The following is a 19,737-nucleotide window of genomic DNA, read 5'->3' on the forward strand; positions in this document are numbered from 1 at the left end:
TCTGGTTTCGGTGTTTGTTAAGCTCATTTCTGTAAGCTCTTCTGTCTCTGGATAATGCCTTTTTGAAAAATGATTTTGTAGTCCAAACGTAGCTTGGATGGATTAACCTGGCTCTGTAGTTTGAGATACCTGAGGAGTCTGGTAAGTACTGTTCTTAATCATCCGGTAAACACCTGAGTGCTTGCTGTAGCCACTGGAGGAATCAAAGATGTGGAAATTGGGTCCCTGCAAATTCAAGAGCTGGAATGCTATTTGGGGAGGTATATAATTCAAGGCCGCGTTTGACCATTGTCCATAAACATGTGGTCATGATGCTAAGCAGGTAGAGGGGCAGTGCCAGCCACAGGGACGAGCCGGAACCAGCGGTTCCTTGTACCACCTCACTATCAGAAATAGGACTGAAACATCAAGTGGTTAAAAAGCCTGGGACGGGAACAATAATTCTGTGTTTCAGTAGCAGGCATCTCAATAATTCACTAACTTGGGAACTTTATTAGTTTTAAGAAATTTAAAATGAAAATGGATCTAAACTTTCACCAGCTCATGGCTCTTTGACAGCCAGCCAAGAATGGGTTTCCTGTTTTGCAGTTTGTACTTTTCTATTCCTCCCAAGCTATCTGAACTCATTGCTTTGCTATTCTTATGACCAAAGAGAGTTTCAAGTTGACCTAACTCTCCCGCTTTCATTTCTTTCTTTTCCTTCTTTGCTTTCATTTTGAACTTAAAGTTTTTCCTGAGAGGCAACTCTGTACTTTACATTTCCAGCAAACAGGCTTCTTTAGCTAATTTCATGGAATCCAGAAAACACTGAAGATTTGATGTTGAGGGACCATAGTGATACACGCTAACCCCATCATTTTATAGATGAGGAATCTCAGCCCAGACAGGGGGAGTTACTTGCCCAGTTTAACATAGCTGGTCAGAGGCGGATGGGGAAGTAGGATCCATGTTTTCTAATTTCCACTCTAGAGCACTTCTTCCTTGTACCCTGCCTGTCTCAGAGTTCCACTGGCCAGGAGCCAGCTCTGGGGCTCGGGTGGGAGGAAAGAGTTATGCCTTTGTGGATGATCAAGCTCTCTCTCATCGGAGCAACTTACTTGATCCTTAATTGTTATTTGTCATCTAAGAAAGCAATGCTGGTGGTTACTGTGGGTACATGAAAGGATGCCACAGTCTTTGAGTCCTGACCGCGGTCGGGGGAGCGTGACTTGAGTGCAGCTGAGTACCCAGATTCTTCAAGTCAGGCCCTACTGCCCATCATCACTGGCGGTCAGTCTGAAACCTTTCCAACTCCCACCCTGGACTGCTTCCCAGCAGACCACCATGGGTTTGAAGCTGAGCCTCAGGTCGTCCCTAGTGTGGTGCTTCCCTTGAGTGTTGCTTTTGCCTGTCCCGAGTTCAGCACGGCATGAGCTGATAGGGAGCCTACCTGGGTTCAGCACAGCAGACCTCGGCTGTGGCATGCTTGCAGCAGTGATGGAGGGCAGCTCTTGGGGGGCTCTTCTCATTCACGATCATGGTTTGACACATTTCCGATTTAATGGCATGGTTGAAGGCAGAGGTCACAACCCTGGCTGATCCAGGTCCCTGAGTTCTGCCTTATTCTGTCACTTTGTACGGATCCATTTTCGTACTTCTTGTTCGCTGTAAGACATTAGGGGGTAAACTGGATTACATTGCTTTTTACACTCGGGCTTGCTTGCCACTTGGTGGGATCCAATTCTTACAGACGGGTGAGGAAGATTTATGTGTTGGCTGCACTAACAGCAGTGGGAGACACAGGGACATGAGCACTGAAGGGCCTGGTGATGTGCCAGGGAGGTTTTGAAAATCCTGCTCAGTAAACTTTCTAGGGAGATAAAAGGCCCTAATAAGGCAGCAGACCAGGCCTGAATCTAGAGGGTTTTCTCCAAACCCTACTAGGACTCACTCCTAATGAGGCCTCAGTATAAAGCCTGTGAAGAAGAAAGGAGCTCATTTCCTAGCCAGATTGGAGATCAAAGACCACCCCTCCCTGCCCAAAGACTGATTGCAAGCTCCTATCGGCCAGGTAAACTCAGATATATGTTTTCTCCTCACCTCCTCCCTAATAATTGAACCATTTTGTTAAAACGACCCAGCATCTGAGATGGATGCCTGTGAGTCCTGTTTCCTTCGACAGTGCCCTTGCTCCAGTGCTTGTCAGGGCCCAGATTGGAAGGAGCACCATCCAGCGCTTTAAAAGGATACTGGAAGTGTTTCTCTCCTCCAAAGCCCCGGTGAACATGGTGTGGCCTGGATGATATCAGACTAGGAGAAGCCCTAGCTTTGCAATTATTCCATCACTTGCTAGTTATGTGACTTGGGTAAAATCATTTAATATCTGAGCCTCAGTTTTTTCATCTATAAAATGGGGATAATACCTGACCATTCTGCTATGTGAGGTTGTTACCAAATATGGTGGTGAAGGTGATTTGTAAATTATAATAATACACAAACGGTATTTTTCAAAGAAATGGTAAAATCCCTAGGACCCACTGACGGTACTTTTCTATGAAGATAGGCCCCAGAGGGGCAGCCAACTGATTTTTTTTTTTTTAAGCATATGGTTTCCCTTTTGTTTTAGTCATTTGTACTTGGGTTACAGAAAAATAAAAGGCACACACCAGGATCCAGGCCTGATCTCTGAGCAGGGAGATGGATCTCTTAGAAACAATCATAGCATAAGTGTCTAGACCACATCCTTCCTGCCCTTCCAGGCTCTACCAGCTCGTATACCAGAACGGGAGTATTTCTGGCATGCTTTTGAAGATGTAGTTCAAGGGTCATTGGTTTCTTTTAACATTGTTTTTGTTGTTTTCTTTAAACATATGATGTCTGTACCCTTATCACTGACCCAACAATTTTTTATTATATCTTCCTTTGGTGTTGCTTCAGAAGTGGCACCTTTTTATTTCTTCAGGCCAGTTTTTTTTTTTTTAAGCACTGGTAGGTGTTCTGCCATGTGGAGGGAAATTTAGAATTGAGAAATTATTTTAAACTGTTGCTCGGACTCATGGAAGATTTGGCCCTGGATTTCATCTTCCAAAAATTTGAAGTCAGTTGCTCCTTTATCAACTATATTTCAATTACATTAAAAAATATCTTATCTGGGGCTTCCCTGGTGGCGCAGTGGTTGAGAATCTGCCTGCCAATGCAGGGGACACGGGTTCGAGCCCTGGTCTGGGAAGATCCCACATGCCGCGGAGCAACTGGGCCCGTGAGCCACAATTGCTGAGCCTGTGCTCCGCAACAAGAGAGGCGGCGATAGTGAGAGGCCCGCGCATCGCGATGAAGAGTGGCCCCGGCTTGCCACAACTAGAGAAAGCCCTTGCACAGAAACGAAGACCCAACACAGCCATAAAATTAAAAAAATTAAAATATTAAAAAAAAAATCTATCTGGCATTTTAGAATGGTTTCGTCACCCCACCCCTCTATGCAAGAGCTCTCTTCTGTTTGGAGAACAAATGTATTTAAAATGGAGATGGACTCTGAAGTGAAAATTACGTATTACTTTTTCCCCTGTCCCTTTATTTCAGTTTTCTCTCAAGAATTGAATGTATGAAGTTAATTGTAGAAAATCCATAATTTTCTAAGGAAAAAAGCGCAATGTAAAATGCTGTCGTGAAGGATATTTTTTGTAGCAGAATTGATGGAAAGCAGCCTTAATGTTCAACAAAAGGAGATTCTTACATAAGCCATACTGCATCCAAATAAAGGAATATCCTGGTGCATTTAATAATTTTTTCCCCAAAATATATGCCTGGAAAACGAGATTGAAAAGACAAACAGCAGAACTCTTAACATTGCCTCTGGATGGTAATTGCAAATGATTTTAATTTTCTTTTTCCTTTTCAGCATTTTCTCCAATGAAGCTGTGATACTTGAGCAAAAAGAAGAAACAATAAGTTTCTTTAATAACAAAAGATAATAGGATATTATGTTAAGAGGGAAAAAAACTCACAGGATTTCAAACTTACATGCACAGAAAAAAACCTGATAGGAAATGGACCAAAATGTTGATTGTGATTATGTCTTTTACAACTTTGTGTACTTCCAAATTTTCCACAGAGAGCATGTTATTTTATAATCAGGGGAAAAATGGTGTTTTGCAGGGGAACATTGTCAGAATAGTATTAGTACTTCCTTCAAAGATTATATCACACACACACACACACACACTTTTTTTTTTATTTTAAGAGTAATTCAGGGCCCAGGGAAATGAAGTCAGCTAGATTTATTAAAACACTGAAGCTATTCTGAATCAATGAAAATCCGCGAGTTCACACAGCAGTTCTGATTAACTGTTTGCACTGCGCAGGATGGAGTGTAGAGCGTTCAGCTTATAAAACGCCAGCCTCCCTCTGTATAGGTGCTCACAGTGACCGCGCGGTGAAATGAAAAGGGAGCATTGATTTTGATTCTGCCCGCATAGAAAAGTGGAAGCCTGGGGTATGAATGTTCTGGGGTCCCACACGGGTAGAAAAAGCCCCACTGTTCTTCCACTCCCAACTGCTCCAAGCAAGTCTTTCATTCAGGCTATGTTGCTGTTTCAGTTCAAACCCCCTCCTTGTGAAATGTATTGGCCCTTTTTTCCCCACCTCCCACTACTTCTCCCCGGCCCCGCTTCCCAGGCCAACTCCAAAACAGGAGTATTCTAGCTGAGGATGCTCAACGACGAAGACTGCTACCCACGTGAATCCAGCCAAGCTTCTATTTAAGTTGCCATCAGGGTTTTGACATGGTTTCCATAGTTTCTTTCCACTGTCCAAAGTGTGGTACTGCTGTGGGCGCCACCCCAAAACGGAACGCAAGGAGCAGATGTTTTGTAAAAGTAAGTGCTGTGTCTGGGGAAGTGTCATTTAAGAAGCTAAGTGTGACTTTGCAAGCCATGTAAGGTTTTCAGCAACATTCAACAAGTATTTCCAGCTCCTGTTCTTTGTCCTGATGTTACCTGCTTGAGACACTAGTAAGCGGAAGAAACTCAGCCTGTGATCTCCTCGAGCTGAGAGTTTAGCAATGGACCTCAGTGTAGGTGCAGTATCTTAGCAAGTACAGGTTGCTGGGTAAGAGAGCTAGGAACCCTCAACGAGTGGTGGAGGAAGGCTTTTTAAAGGAAATGACCTTTAAGGGGAAACCCAAAGGATGAATAAGAGCTAGGCAAACGGGAGTGAGTGAGGTGTTCTAGGCCGATGAGTGATGAAGTTGTGGGAGTTGAGGAAAGGGAGAGGTGTCCTGGATTATGGGAATAGGAGTGAAATGAAGTCAGAGAAGTAGCTGCTCTGGGGCCATATTTATTAGCACATACAGATGGCTGATGGATGTCAGAGGTGGGGGGAGAGGTCAAGGATTACACCCAGGTTTCCTGCTGGCTGGACCATGGAACCTTTCACTGAGATACGGAGCCATGATGATACCAGTCATGGACAATGAGAGTTTGCAGGTGCCTGAGATATCCACATGGACATACCTAGTGGGCACTTTTTACATGGGCCTGGAGGTTGGGAAGGAGGACCAGGCTGGAGGTAGGGATGCTAGGCACCGGCATGGATATTACTGAAGCTATGGGTGTGGTTATGGGGGCTGAGAAGCAGTCTAGGCTGGAGACCTGAGAAGCACCCACTCTTAAGGGGTAGGCAGAGGAAGAGGATTCTGTCTATAAATGACATCATTAGTAAACCCTGTGGCTTAGACAATAGCACCACCTTCACCTCCAGCTTACCAAATATTTTCACATATGTTATCCAGTGAAGTAAGTGGGACACATTATTCCTATTCCACAGTTGGATAGATTGAGGTCAACAAAGGTTACGTGACTTAGCCAATTCCACCCAGAGGTCTATCTTTATGATACATCAAAGGTCATCTCATTCCAAAGGTTTTTTTTGCCCCTTCAGCGGGTATGGTTACAGGGCCTCCAACCTTCCTACTCACCCACACCCAAGCCTCTTCCCATCTCTGAGATCTGGGAGCCCTTTTGCAACTGCTTTTTTTTAGTTTGTGTTTTTTCCTTCATTGTTATCAGTCCTATTGCTAATGATAATAGCTAGCACTTATGTAGCAGTTGGGTAAGCAAGACGTTCTAAATGCTTCACATATATTAACGTATTTAATCCCCATAACAACCCTGTTAGGTAAATACTACGATTATCCCTATTTTACAGATAAAAAAATTGAGGCCCAAGGCCACAAGCTGCTACATAGAGGTAAGAGGATTTAAACCCAGAGGAGTCTGATCGCAAGGTCCCGGGCTGCTGCTGAGCCTCCGTGGCATTTTGTCCCAGGGTAAATTTCCTCACGTGACCCTTCTGGGGTCTTGCAGTCTTGGCTGCTTCCCCATGGTTTGTTTCTATGGTACCTGCGGTAGAGGAGCAGCCCATACCTACACCTGCATGTCTGAGGGAGGGGGCATGCTTCCTGCTCTCCGCCGGCATTTCTGAAAAGCAGAATCACAAGTGGAATTTTCGGGCATAATGTAGCACATGCACAGAAAGTGCAGGTCTGGGCAAAGCATCGTCTCCTCTCTCACCTCCCTTTGCCTAGAACACCTCGCACCCTTCTCATCTTGCTGTGTTGACCCCCGAGTCAGGCCCTGGGGGCGCTTTCCTACCTCCTCCCTTCCTAAATTGTGCCCCCTCTGGGTTCCCACAGCAACTGTGGCTGATTCCTGTCATCACAGCTGTGTAATTTACAGGTCTTTCCCCCCAGGCTGCAAAAGCTTTGCTGTGCAGGATCTCTGGCTTGTTCATTTCAAGTGTTTGATCTCTACAACCTTGCCCTAAGTAGTTGCTCAATAAGAGCCCTATGGGTGGCCAGCTTTCAAATGCACATTTTGTAAATTCCATTCTTGGGATACTGAGTTTGCTTAAAGCAAAGGTACAGCGGTCTGACCTAGAGCTCTAAGGTCTTGGTGAGCCAGCTGCTTGGGTGTGGGACCTGCGCAGTCAAGCAGGACCCCATGCAGAGAAGGGTCCCACACCTGGTTTAATGTTCTGCTTTCGTTGTCATGAAATTCTCAATAATTTTTGAACAAGGGCTCCCTGCATTTTCATTTTGTACTCGGACCTGCAAATTATGTAGCTGTTCTGTAGGCTGGAGTGTGTCCTGACCACGGTGGGTCCTAATCAGAGTATTACACAAATATCTGCACATCCCCTGAAATCACCTGCAAAATTAGGTGTGTGTATACTTGTGCGCTTTTTTCTGGGGAGCAAGTCTATGGCTTTTATCAGACCCCCAGGGAAGTTAAGAGCCATTGTTATTAATAATAACAACAATAGCTAACCTTCACTTAGGCTTGTTGTGTGCCAGACTCTAAGGACTTTACCTGTGTTGCCTTACGCCTCACCAGAGTATAATTGGGTTGGGGCAGGGCAACGAGCAGTATTGTACATTTCCCTCCTTTCTAATACTCCCTACTCCTCTGTTCCCCAACCAGAGGAGAGAAGAAAACCACCAACCTGGTCCTCCCTTCTTTTATGGAGTTGGCAGGAGCCTGAACCTTTGTTTGGAGGAAAGGAGAACCACCCCTTACTTTGTCCTGATTCACCCTTCAGTTTCCTCTGCTACTCCCAAGTTCCCCAAAGGCGACTTCCTCTTTTGCCAGACTGGGAAGAGGTGATTGGGTAAGTGGGCAAGGAGCCTCTTCATGTCAAGCTGACTGGTTATCAGGGCACCAAGAAGGAGCTGTAGCCAGCTCACCAGGACTCCTGCCGCCAGAATCCTGACGTAAGCCTGAGTGGCGGGTGCACCTCCCAGGTTGCAGGGAGCTGGTGCCCTTAGGATACGTATGGAAAGGCCAGCAGCCCTGCAGGAGCCTAGATGGGCACTGACTTATGGGGGTAGATTAATGAGGCTTCCTCCTAGTACTGCCCTCTTAACACAAGATAGAGTCCACAGCTGGCATTCAGGTTTGTTAATGTGCTCTATGTCTCACTGTGACTGGAGTGTGAATTCAGGTACATTGCACCCATTTATTTTATGCATCTCACTCTTGGGCTGGACCTTGTGAAAACAAGCTGAAAACTCAACACTGGTGAGCACCATCCCTGGTTTTGCTCTAGCATGAAGGAAATTTATGACCTTGTGAATTTATGGGGTGGGGGGACCTTGGATACACAGGACCCCCTAACTTCACCCTCAGTTCTCTGAACTTTTTATTATTATTTCTTTCCTTTAGTGACCTTTCTGGACTGTTTACTTCCTGTGTTTAGAAATCCAGCTTCACAGTTTTACACCAGATTGGGCCTTTTGGAATGTGCCTCTATTTGTAGTTCAACAAACTGTTATCTGGCTCAGGTCTTGGTTCCTACTTCTTATCAATCTGTTCCTCCGCTTTCTGTTTTTATTGTCCTATTTCTGGCCTCCCCAACAAGAAGGTCTTATTGTACCTGTCCTTTGGGAGTCTTTCCTACAACAAATACTAGATTGTTCTCACTCCCTGGCTTCCTGGTTAGCTCTCAGAGTGGCTGATACTAACAGTGTATCTTCAGCTCAGCGCTGACAAAAAACCAAAACCAAACCAAAAAACCAAAACCCCACAGGAACTACTAGATGTCCTGGAAATTTTCAGTCTTAGTGAAACAGACAAAACAATTTTGACAGGAATGCTGCCTTGGAAGATAATGGCATCCCAAAACAGTCTGAGTTGCTTGCTGCCCTCTCTTGCCATGCCACTTTCCCTTCTCTGCTGCTGCTTCTCTTCCAAGAAACTTCCGGTCACATTCCTCCCTGGAAGGTAGAGGAGAGGAAGACCAACACTGTTGAGCACCCGTTAGGCATCAGGCCATGTATTTCATCCTCAAAATCAACTTGTGAGGCAGGTGATGACAGAAATCAAGGGATAGACGGATTAGGAACTTGCCCAAATCAGTTAGCAAGAAAGTGGCCCTGAAACACGTGTGATGTTCTTAACAACCAGGTCAGGGCTTCCCCTCTTATAAACTCTTGTATCGTCAGCTTCCCAAGTCAGTCTCCTTCACCAGGTTCTGAGTTCCTCCAGGGCAGAGGCTGTGTCTTCCTGTACACATTAGGCACTCAACAAATGTCAGTTTCTTTATTGCTTTCTCTTCCCTTATCTGTCACTAATCAGGCTTGAATCTGCTGTCTAATGATGTGCCTGGCATTCTCCGTAATTCAAGGATGTATTAGTGTTTATGCCCCTTGATTTACTCGAGGAAATAATATCAACACACATGTTACGAATAATACAAAGCAGTAAGTACCTTAAGTGCTCAGTTGGGTGGAAGAAGGAAGGAGATTAATGAGGGCAGAAATAGATATGATAGAAATAAACTTCATAAAAGATACGGGGTCTTCAGCCAGGGAGGATGAATAGGATTTGGAGGTTAATCTGTGCCTTCCGTCCACAAGCAGTTAACAAGCTCCTATCCTGTGGCAGGCATGGTCTGGGTTTGGAGAAGGAGGATTCAGGGGAAATAAGTAAATGATCGACTAGGGAAGTGCACTTGGGGCTGAACTTCGGTGCCTCCGGGGAGAAGTAAGAAACCGGAGCTCAGAGCTGTCACATAAAGAACACTGCATCCTATTGAGAGGTTGAGGCGATGGGAAGAACTGATCTTTTCTCTTCCCCCAAAGAATATTTTTTAGGAGGGATGAATGAGGGATGGGTGCCAAATGCCAAGCATCAATTAGTATCCCTTTTAGATTCACCCTCAGCAACGCTCCAGTTTTCTCAGGAAGAAAATTGGTTTTCAAAAGTGTCAGAAGGACACAGCTTTTCCTGGAGATCTTGATTAATCTTGAGTTAATTAATCTCACTTCTAAAGCTGTGAAATCTTAACATATCACACAGGTCCAGAGGGGTCTGGAAAGAAAACACAGATTCAAAAGGAAAACACTCATTTAGAAGATATGTGCGTGACCAGCAGGCAGGGCTCAGTCTGTGCTCCAATGAGAAACTACACACAGTGCAAACCTTAGGTCAAAAGGAAAGTTAGGACCTGTGGCAATTATTTTAATGCTTTCAGGAGAACTCAAAGTTAGAAGGACCATAGAGAACATCCAGTTCTAGTTCAGTTCCTCCTGGTGAAGAAATTGGAACCCAGAGAGGTCGAGCCCCTCACTCTGGGTCTCATAGTTGGTGGTAGAGCTCCAACTGAGGTCTTGGCGCCAAGAACAGTGTTTCAAATACATCGAGGTTTAAAGTGGGTGAAATGTCTGCATTTCCAATGTCTCTGGAAGGATACAGAGAGTGTGGGTAACCATGGTTGGTTCTGCGAAGGAGAAATGAGTGGCCAGGGAACAGGGGTGGGAGAGAGATTTAATTTTCACTGAATACTTTTTGTACCTTTTGAATTTTGTACAGTGTAAACATGTTACCTAATCAAGCAATAAAAATTATTTTTAAGAATTCAGTGGAGTCCTAAGTATTACTTTTTTACCCCATTGACTCATATTTGGGTAAAACATATTTTTCTGACTCAGGCTATCCCAGTATGTAAATGGTTCTGCAGTATCAAAGTTAAGCATTTTGGAAGTGGTCATGGCAGTTGGTTACTGCTTTGTGGCTAGAACAAGAAGAGCCTTCTGAAACTCAAAGCAGTGCTATTCCAGAGTCCTAACTCCCTGCCAACTTTGACTGTGGCACAATCTGGCAGGATAAAGCCCAGAGAAACAGAAATCAATTAGGAGTCAGTGATTTCATTCACTTCAGAGCAGGATATAGTCATTAATAAGCCTTGATGGAAAGGTCTCTGTTAGCCAAAAGTCTGTCCTTTCCAAGACAACAGAAGATACAAAGGCGGGAATACAACGTAATTCACTAGTAAGTGCTTTCAATGGGCAGAGTCTTGTGCTGGGAGAAGAATCTGGGTGGTCCTTGAGCCCAAGAAACTGTTGCCCAGCAGAGGAGGTGAAAATACCTATGTTCAAAGGGCAGTAACAGTGGAAAAGCTAACCATCTGCTGGAGTTTTTCCAAATATAGTATTACGAGAGAGGATTATCTGTGACCTGCAGAGATTTAATGCATGAATCTCATGAATGAGTGAGAGGAACCTGGCTCAAACTTCCCAAGCTAGTTTTTCTGTTGGGGTTTCATTTTTAAATTCCAGTTGATGTGGAAAATTAGAAGGTGGTATGTTAGACTTAGGAAAATAATTATAGTCCTGCTACTTCCTGTGCAATAGGGAAAATACTCATTCCTTCATTGGGTATTGAGACCCTAAGGCATTTTGAAGGATACAGAGGTGAGATTTACTGTCCTCTTTGGTATCTACATATACTTATCTATTAATATGGTGTACAAAAGTATTATTTTAGTAGCTGTTTAACTGCTGAAGTCTAGAGTTATCCTTATTTGTATTTAGTCTGCTGTGGATCTTCTAAATAATGTCCTTGAAACAATCTAATCATACTATCATTCATTAAGTGCTCACTATATTTGAAGCACTGTGGTAAGTGCTTTATACGAATTATTTTCACTCAGTTCTCACATCAACCCCATGAGCTGCTTACAGTGGAGCCTCACGAGGCTAAATAATTTGTGCTGATTCACACACAGTAGAGCAAGGTTTCAAATCCAGGTTGCTATTCAACCAGTATTTAATGACTATGTGGCAGGCATGAAAGGTAGAGGATAAACAATAGAACCTGGTCCTTGTCCTCTTGAAGCTTATGACCTATAAAACTCTCTGATTCAAAAGTCCATGGTTTTGACATTGACATTACTACTTCTCTATATGTGTGCAAAGAGGAGCCACCTTTTCAAAGGCAATTACTCCTAAGAGGAAACTGGCATCCTAAAGGAATCTAGTCAAGCATTTCTGTTCCCCAATCCTCCTTTCCCTATGCTTACTAAAATTAGATTTCTGTGCTCAGAATATGAATTCTGTGCCCTTAAGGAGAAAAAAGAACAGTCTGCAAGCGCAGGCTGTGATGACAGAACTGGGTTCTCGTCCCAGCTGGGTCATTTACAAACTGCCTGACCTTGAGCAACTAACTTAACCTCTCTGAGCCTTAATTTCCCCGTCTGAAAAATTGGTATATTAGCACTGCGTGTTATTATTAATAGAATTAGGAAACACACACACTCAGGTCCATGTGTTATGAAGGCTTGTTTGTCGAGGCGCTTCTGGTAGCATTCTGTTTGTACGGTTGTGTACAGATCGCTGTCTGAGAGGTGCACGAAATCTGGTTGATTCCAACGTCTGGAGCAAACGTGCGCAATAAATATTAGTTGAAAGAATGATCGAACGACTGAAGGCAAGGTCAGTTTCTCAGTGAATTGAGAGGTTCAGATGGGAAGGACATTCATAAAACAGAAAGTGGATGCAATCCCCCTCCTAAGTTAATGCCCTCTGTTTTCGTAGATTCCTTCAAGTTTCAGTGAACTTAAACTGTAAAATGGGCATACGGGCACTTCCGGCCTCATAGCGTAGTTCTAAGATTAGATAGAAGGCAGGACGTGAAAGCATTTGTAAACGAACAGCGCCGAGAAACGTGAGGGTAGCTGGCTATCAGAGACGGCCCACGCCCACAATGCAGCTGCAGGCGCCGAGCCCCCGCTCCGCCCCCTCTTCCTGGTTTTTCCCGGCCACCCGCCCCTCCCGCGTCATGTGATAGGGGTGCTTCGCCGGGCCGAGCTCCTGATTGGCCGGGCTGCAGGACGCCTCGCGATTGGCTCGAGGCCGGCGGGCCTCCGCCTCCCTCCTCCTCCTCGCCGCGGCCCACGTGAGGGGGGCGAGTCACGCGATTTCCGGGAACCCGTCAGGAAGGACATAAACAAAACAAACCCGAGGAAGCATGGAGAGGGGCCGCGGCCCCTGCAGCGGAACCGGACCCAGCCCCTGAGCCACCCCCACACTCGCAGGTGAGCTCCGCTGCCCGCCACCCGGAGCCCGCAGGGGCCAGGACTAGGTGACGAGCCGGGCGGGGGGCGGAGGAGGGCCGCTGGCCTAGGAGGTGGCAGCGCCGGGGCTTTGGGCCGGGCCGGCGCGGGGCGGGGGCCAGGACCAGGGCAGAGTCTGGGGGCGCGCGGGCCGCAGGCTGCCGCCTGCCGGTCACGGGGGTTCTGGCTCCCCTCCCCCACCCCCGGCCCGGGACGGTTATATAAAAGCGCGGGGCGGCGGTAGAGGGAGCTACGGGCGGGAGGTAGGCTAGGCCAGGGGTGGGCAGTGCCGGGCGTCCGCCCTACCAGGCCGCCCGGCCCTTCACCGCTGCCTCGGAGACCGGGGCCGTGGCTGCCGGCAACCGGCCTGTCAGAGAAGCGAGCGGGTGGGAGGGGCCGGGAAAGGGAGGGGAGGCGAGGCTGGCGGGGGAGGACGAGTGAGAGGGGCGTGTGAGGAAGGGCCGGGGCCACGAAGGTTGGAACCAGGCTGACAGGAGACGAGGAGGCGCGGGCTGGGGGTTGGGGGGCTCCAGGCAGGGTTGTCTCGAGGGTGGCCGCTCCCCCTTCCCGTCCCCGCCCCAGAGACTGGCGAGAGGGGGCCTCCCTCCCGGGATTTGTTTATATGTCTTCTCAAAGCAGCTTGAAGCGGCTGGGAGGCGGAGCTTTCTGCGCAGAGTGGCAGGCCCTCCTATCCAATGGAGCAGGCGGACGAAGGCTGCCAAGCCAATGAGAGTGGGGGAGGCGGTGCCGCGGGCCCCCAAATATTTAGGCTGTGCCGGGGTGGGCCGGGTGGGGCGGCCATGTTAGATGGGAGGGGACCGGTGGTGGGGGGTCACTGAGAGGGGAGGAGACAGGGCAAAGGGCAAGGGAGCCGGGCCGGGGGCGTTTCGGGTGTCCGAAGGCGAGTCATATCGGACGATGAAGTAGCTCAGGGGAGCCTGACCCCGACCCACCGCTCTCCCCACCCGAGCAGAGGAGGCAGGGAAGTACCGAGGGCAGTCTAGCCGCCCCTTGGGGGTGGTTCCTGGGAGTAGATGGAGCTCAGTCTCTGGATTCGCCCTCTTTCTCGGCCTTTCGCTTCCTGACAAACCCGGCCGCCAAACCCTGTAATTGCCCTCCTTTAACCCAAGAAGGCAAACCTTTTTGCTGTTTCTGAGCGAGCTTGAGCTTTAAGAAGGTACTTGGATAACTAGCGGTCTAAATTTCTGCACCAGGCCTCAGATAGAAGCAGTGAGAAGGAAGTTATGTTTTTCTGGATTTTGCACAGAGGAAGCCAGGACTAGAAAAGCCGAGAAAGTTAAGGGCTGGGCGGGGTCTCCGTTTTTTCATCAGGATACCTTCTAAAGATCAGGCCCCTCGTGTTTGCCTTAGCTTAGTAGTAATTTGCCCCTCCTGCTTACATAAATTGGTAGCTCACTTAAATTAGCTTCATGAGAAAACTGAGCCATGAGAAAATTATTTAGGTTTGAAGGTTCTTTAGGACTCTGTCTTGCGAATGAATACCCTGCAGGTGAGAAATAGGATCAAGATCTGACTTATTTCTTTTAAGAAAAGCAAAAAATAAGATTTCTTTGTAAATCTTGTGATTTGTGGTAAACTGTTTGTCACTTGGTTGTACTTTTAAATATTTTTTTCCCCATTTTCTTGTAATCCACAATAGCTAGGAGAAACACCAAAGATGAAAGAGGAAATGGTATGAGTGATTAGAAAATCACTTATTTTACTTTATTTGCTTCACGATTATTTTGGCATCTTGTCTGCCGTATTAGATGCTTAATTTAGTTTTATGTTAACATCACCTTACAATCTGTGACTGCAATGGTATTGTCAAGGGTACCAGGCTGTTGATGCATCTTTGGTTAAACACTTATGGTTAGGAACATGCCTTAGGTATATCGTGCAGGGGCTATTCAAGAGTTGACTGTTTTTATTTAGGAATTTGCATTATCTCCTATTTTGTTAATCGATTTCTGTATTAATTTGATATGATTGACTCACAGTTCTGTTAAGAATGATATATAAAAATATAATCCCTGATTATTTGATAGACTTAAGCTATTAAATATAATTTTTATGACAAAAATATCTTATTTTTTCTCTTATTCTAAGAATGGTAAATAGATCCAACAGGACTTATTTGGATGTAATTCTTTTATATGATTGATAAAGCATATTTGGAATTTTTAGACTAGTAAGCATAGAAGAGGCTAAATATATCCAGAAGAAGAGATTTGGGATCCTCCACTTACTATCCCATTTTCTGTCTGTCATGACAGGGGGAAACAAACTTTTACAAAAACTATGTCTCATCTGGTTTACTAGTTTAACATGTGTGGGTTCTTGGATGCCAGTGTAAGGAATAAAAGAATAATTATGGCTCCTTGTGGTGGTTAACTAACTACAAGTGACAATGAAAATACAGTGAGTTTGCATATTGATTCTATTAATGTAGCACAGTTTTAAAAGATTAAGAGAACTAAATTCACTGTTCGCTTTTAAAGTTTAGTTTTTAGTCAAGATTGACAACTACGTGACTTTCAGTGATTCAGCAGAGGTTTGTTTCCATGTGGGTTTGTACTTGGATGTTTTGGGGACGAATCCTCTTTCACCGTATTCAGTAGTTTGTCTTTCAGGGTAGATAAACTCTTAGACTGGACATAAATTTGTCAGATCATTGGTGCTAATGATTCTAAGATAGGGTAACCTGTACAGACTTCCTGTACAGGGTCAAGTAGTAAATGTTTAGGCTTTGTGGGCCATGTAGTGTCTGTCACAGCTACTGAGGTCTGCAAATTGTAACATGAAAACAGCCATAGACAATATGTTTGGGGCTATAATCCAGTAAAACTTTATTTATAAGAACAGGCTGTATTTGAAGGCTGTAATTTGTTTGTCAGCCCATGTTCCAAGACATCAGTCTCTGGGTTTTAAGTACTTAGATGTTAACTTATTGCAGCATATATAAACATGAACTTCGGGTAATATTTGAGCACTTGCAGAATGTACATATCTCCTGCCTTGAAGAATTTTTAGAGTAAGAGCACATGGCAACATTGTATTCTATATTTTTATTTTATTTGCAAATAGATGCTTTCCTGAAAAACCATTTAAAGCAAATGTTGGACTATTAAGTCCTATTTATTTTAGAGATGCATTGTGATTGAAAAAAATTTTGGCTTTAAGAGGTATCTAAGAACCTTAGTATATTCAAGGGTATGGTCCTATTGAGGTTTAAAAGTGCATTTAACACATCATTCCTAACAAAACTGTACAGCTCTTTGAAGAGAAGTTGGTCAAGTGAATAGATAACACACTTAGCTCTTATATATATATATATATATATATATATATATATATATATATATATATATATATATACATACACACACACACACATATATACATACAGTTAATTTGGAAGCCACATTGATTGTGTTGTTGCCTGAGATGTTTCTAGAATTACCTAAATAAGGTGGGGTGCTTTTTCAAACAAGACCCCCAAAATTTTAGGTTGCCGCCCCTCCCCTTCCTTGGAAAATGTCAGGTGGTGCTACGTGCCCAATGAAGCGGAGATGCCGTAACTAAAAATATTACACAGGCAAATACTTTTTCATGTGTAGTTTTTTGTTTTGTTTTTATGTAATATTTCACCAGTCTTGTTGATTTGAACTGGATTTCAAGTGTGAGCATGAAAATTCAGGAAAGAGAATATATTGACCTCTTAAAGCTGAAAAGCGTCATGTGGCCTTCAGTCTTGTTTCTAGTTCTAGTTAACCTATGTTTGCCTGGGTGACTATGAGTAATTCAATTTATTAATTTGTTAATAGTGGGGATGTTTTTCTATCTCACAGAGGGATATTGGGAAATTGTTAGTTATTGTGTTCTCAAACTCTTGTACTTTGAATATGCTAATGCTTCAGGCCGCTTGAAACCGCCTCCCAAATCTGGATTCAATTTTCTTTCTCTTAGTGATTGCCTCTCAGCTTCTCTTTATTAGGACTTTCCCCACCCTACAGCATTTCTCTACCCACTTAACAGCGAGCAACTTGAGGTCAGAGTCTGCCTCTTATTTCTGTATCTCCAGGGCCTCACACCTTTTAGTGCTTCTGAACTACTTAAATAAATGAGTGAATCGCTAAACACTGCTTATCTGGAAGGCAATGAAGTCAGTCTGCTATTAGTAGAGATGTTGGGCTTTCTGAGTTGGAAGGGAGTAATTAATCACCATCTGCTCATACAAGAAGTCTTCATGTTAAAATTGACCCTTTTTTGTAAGAAAGTTTATAGAGAAGCTATTTCGATGATGTCTAAAAACCCCTTGAATTCTTCTGTTAATTTTTTTCAGGTACATTCCGTTAGTTAGACTCATTGAATATTCCTTCCAGGTGCACGCGCGCGCGCACGCGCGCGCACACACACACACACACACACACACACACCCAAAAAACAAAAAAAGACCTTGTGCTTTGTCCTTGGATTTGTCATTAGCTCTTGGCACACTTGGTCTTTGGGTGTTTGGCAAATGTGAGTGAAACCTCTTATTTCTTAGCTGTTTGGGATAATTATTCATCTATGTAGCAGGGTCCCTTTGGGGGAGAAGCACTGTAAAATCATTCTGGCTAATAAGTCTGATTTACCCCAATGGGGAAGGCTAGATGTGGAGGGAGTTTGATGCAGGGGACTGCAGTGGTACTTTGTGACTGCAATCCCATTCCATTGCCAACCAAGCCTTGTATGCCTTTTCATGACAGTATGCCCTTTTTTTTTTTTTTTTTACAACTTAGAATTTTTATTAAAACAATCATTTAAATTACAACAATCCCCCAGAATAGAAAATAGCCTTCCCTGGTCTGGCCCTGATAGGAGGCCCCAAAGGAAGAAGGGTGGTTTGACATCTTTGAAAATGGATGGATGGAACTTCCCTGGAAGCCCAGAAGAGCCAGCCTGGCCCCAGGGCGGCTGGGAGAGGCCATCTCCCCGCCAAGGCCACCCCCTCCAGGGGCCTCCAGGCCCCAGCCCTGTCAGCGGGTGACGCTTAGTCACTGTCGCAGGTTGTCAGTCTCAGGACTTGCGGTTTTGATTTGAAAGAGAAAAGAGAGGGAGGGAGAAAATGGTACTTTGTGACTGCAGTCCCGTTCCATTGCCAGCCAAGCCTTGTGTGCCTTTTCATGACAGTATACCTTTTCAATGCCAGTTCATGACATTCCTTCTAAAATCTATATTGGAACTCTCCTCCCCACTAATTCCCAGCAACTCTGATCATCCTGTCATTCTGTCCTTTTAACGCCAAAACCACTTTTACATTTTTTGTTACAAAGTCATGTTTTCAGTTATTTATCTTTGGGTATTGTTGACGTTGACAAGTTTCTGACAAAAGCGTCATGAGCTTGCTGATTTTTTGTCCTTCTTCAGTTTTCTTCAGATTCTTTGTTGAACACTTATTTTCTTCCGGATAATGTTTTGTCTTGGCGAATTTAAGCTGCCCCTTTTGTTTTGTAGAGGAAGTTCCTTTGACTGCTTGCTACACACCATTCCTGGTACAATTTGCCTTTTTCCCTATTATATGTTTGCCATTCACCAAGAAATTTAAAGCATTATGAAAACAAAACTTAACATGTCCTTGATGTTATAGGGAGAAACAAGGGGCAGGGTGGATGTACTCTTGTTTGAAAGATTCACTGTACTTGAAAAGATTCACTTTTTTTTTTCCTGGCCTCACTGCTCAGCTTGCAGGATCTTAGTTCCCCAACCAAGGATTGAACCTGGACCCTTGACAGTGAAAGCACCGAGTCCTAACCACTGGACCACCAGGGAATTCCCTCACTGTACCCTTTAAACAGCAAGGCTTCAAACATCCTACTTGTGTTGTAAAAGATGAGGTAGACTTTATAGCTTTTTGAACTGCTTTTTAGTAAGGGCTTACATCCTTACTGCTGAATCCTCTGCTGGAGTTGCCCATAGACGAGTAGAGGAGACAGATATTGTAGTTCAACATTATAGTATTTAGAACAACATGTCCTGAGAGTATGGAAGATGGACTACTAACTCTGCCTGGGCAAGTTGGAGAAGCTTCCCAGAAAAGACGGCATTTGAACTGGGTTTGAAGACTAGTGAAGGAAGTCAGGGAAGTCTAAAAGGTGTACAAGATGTGTAGGGTGGGGTTGGGTATGAGAAGGCTTCAACTAAGGCAGAGGTGGAGATGGAAGAGGAAGGGACTACTTTGTGAGATTTAGGAGGAAAGAACAAGCTTTCCCTTGTCCTTTAATTCTCTTGGGCCTGCTTTGCACTGTCAGGTCTCTGTAGCTCTGACTTTGGTCTCTTTCCCCCTAGTTTTTTTTTTTGTTTTTGTTTTTTTAAGATTGATTGATTGATTGATTGATTGCTGTGTTGGGTCTTCGTTTCTGTGCGAGGGCTTTCTCTAGTTGTGGCAAGCGGGGGCCACTCTTCATCGCGGTGCGCGGGCCTCTCACTGTCGCGGCCTCTCTTGTTGCGGAGCACAGGCTCCAGACGCGCAGGCTCAGTAGTTGTGGCTCACGGGCCTAGTTGCTCCGCGGCATGTGGGATCTTCCCAGACCAGGGCTCAAACCCGTGTCCCCTGCATTAGCAGGCAGATTCTCAACCACTGCGCCACCAGGGAAGCCCCTCCCCCTAGTTTTTAGTTTTTCTTTTAGCCCCTCATCAAGGTCTGACATGCCTCCCTTCTTCTGTCTTCTCATCTGTGGTCACCAGGTACCTTTGATTCTGACCCAGTGTGTCTCTTACCTTTACTTCATCTCCTTGCCGCCATCCCTTCCTTTACTCCCTTTAGGTTTCCTTTCCCTTTTTTGAGTCTTACTTTTCATTTTGCTCTATTTAAAAAGAAAACGAAAA

The 19,737-nt window shown here is 44.8% G+C and overlaps 1 protein-coding gene across 3 annotated transcripts in view; it reads left to right on the plus strand.

Annotated features, from left to right (window-relative positions):
• The first annotated feature begins 12,743 nt into the window (after nt 1–12,743).
• CREBRF (CREB3 regulatory factor) overlaps nt 12,744–19,737 on the plus strand; it is a 57,390-nt gene continuing 50,396 nt past the window's right edge. For 2 of the 3 annotated variants that reach the window (XM_068536371.1, XM_068536374.1), the window contains exon 1: nt 12,744–12,849. The gene's annotated coding sequence lies outside the window, so the exon portion shown is untranslated. Of the gene's footprint in view, nt 12,850–13,849; nt 14,378–19,737 lie in introns of those variants that run through there. The other variant, XM_068536372.1, reaches the window with a different exon arrangement.

The sequence above is a fragment of the Eschrichtius robustus genome, chromosome 2 (genome assembly GCF_028021215.1).
Source record: "Eschrichtius robustus isolate mEscRob2 chromosome 2, mEscRob2.pri, whole genome shotgun sequence".
Classification (NCBI taxonomy): domain Eukaryota; kingdom Metazoa; phylum Chordata; class Mammalia; order Artiodactyla; family Eschrichtiidae; genus Eschrichtius; species Eschrichtius robustus.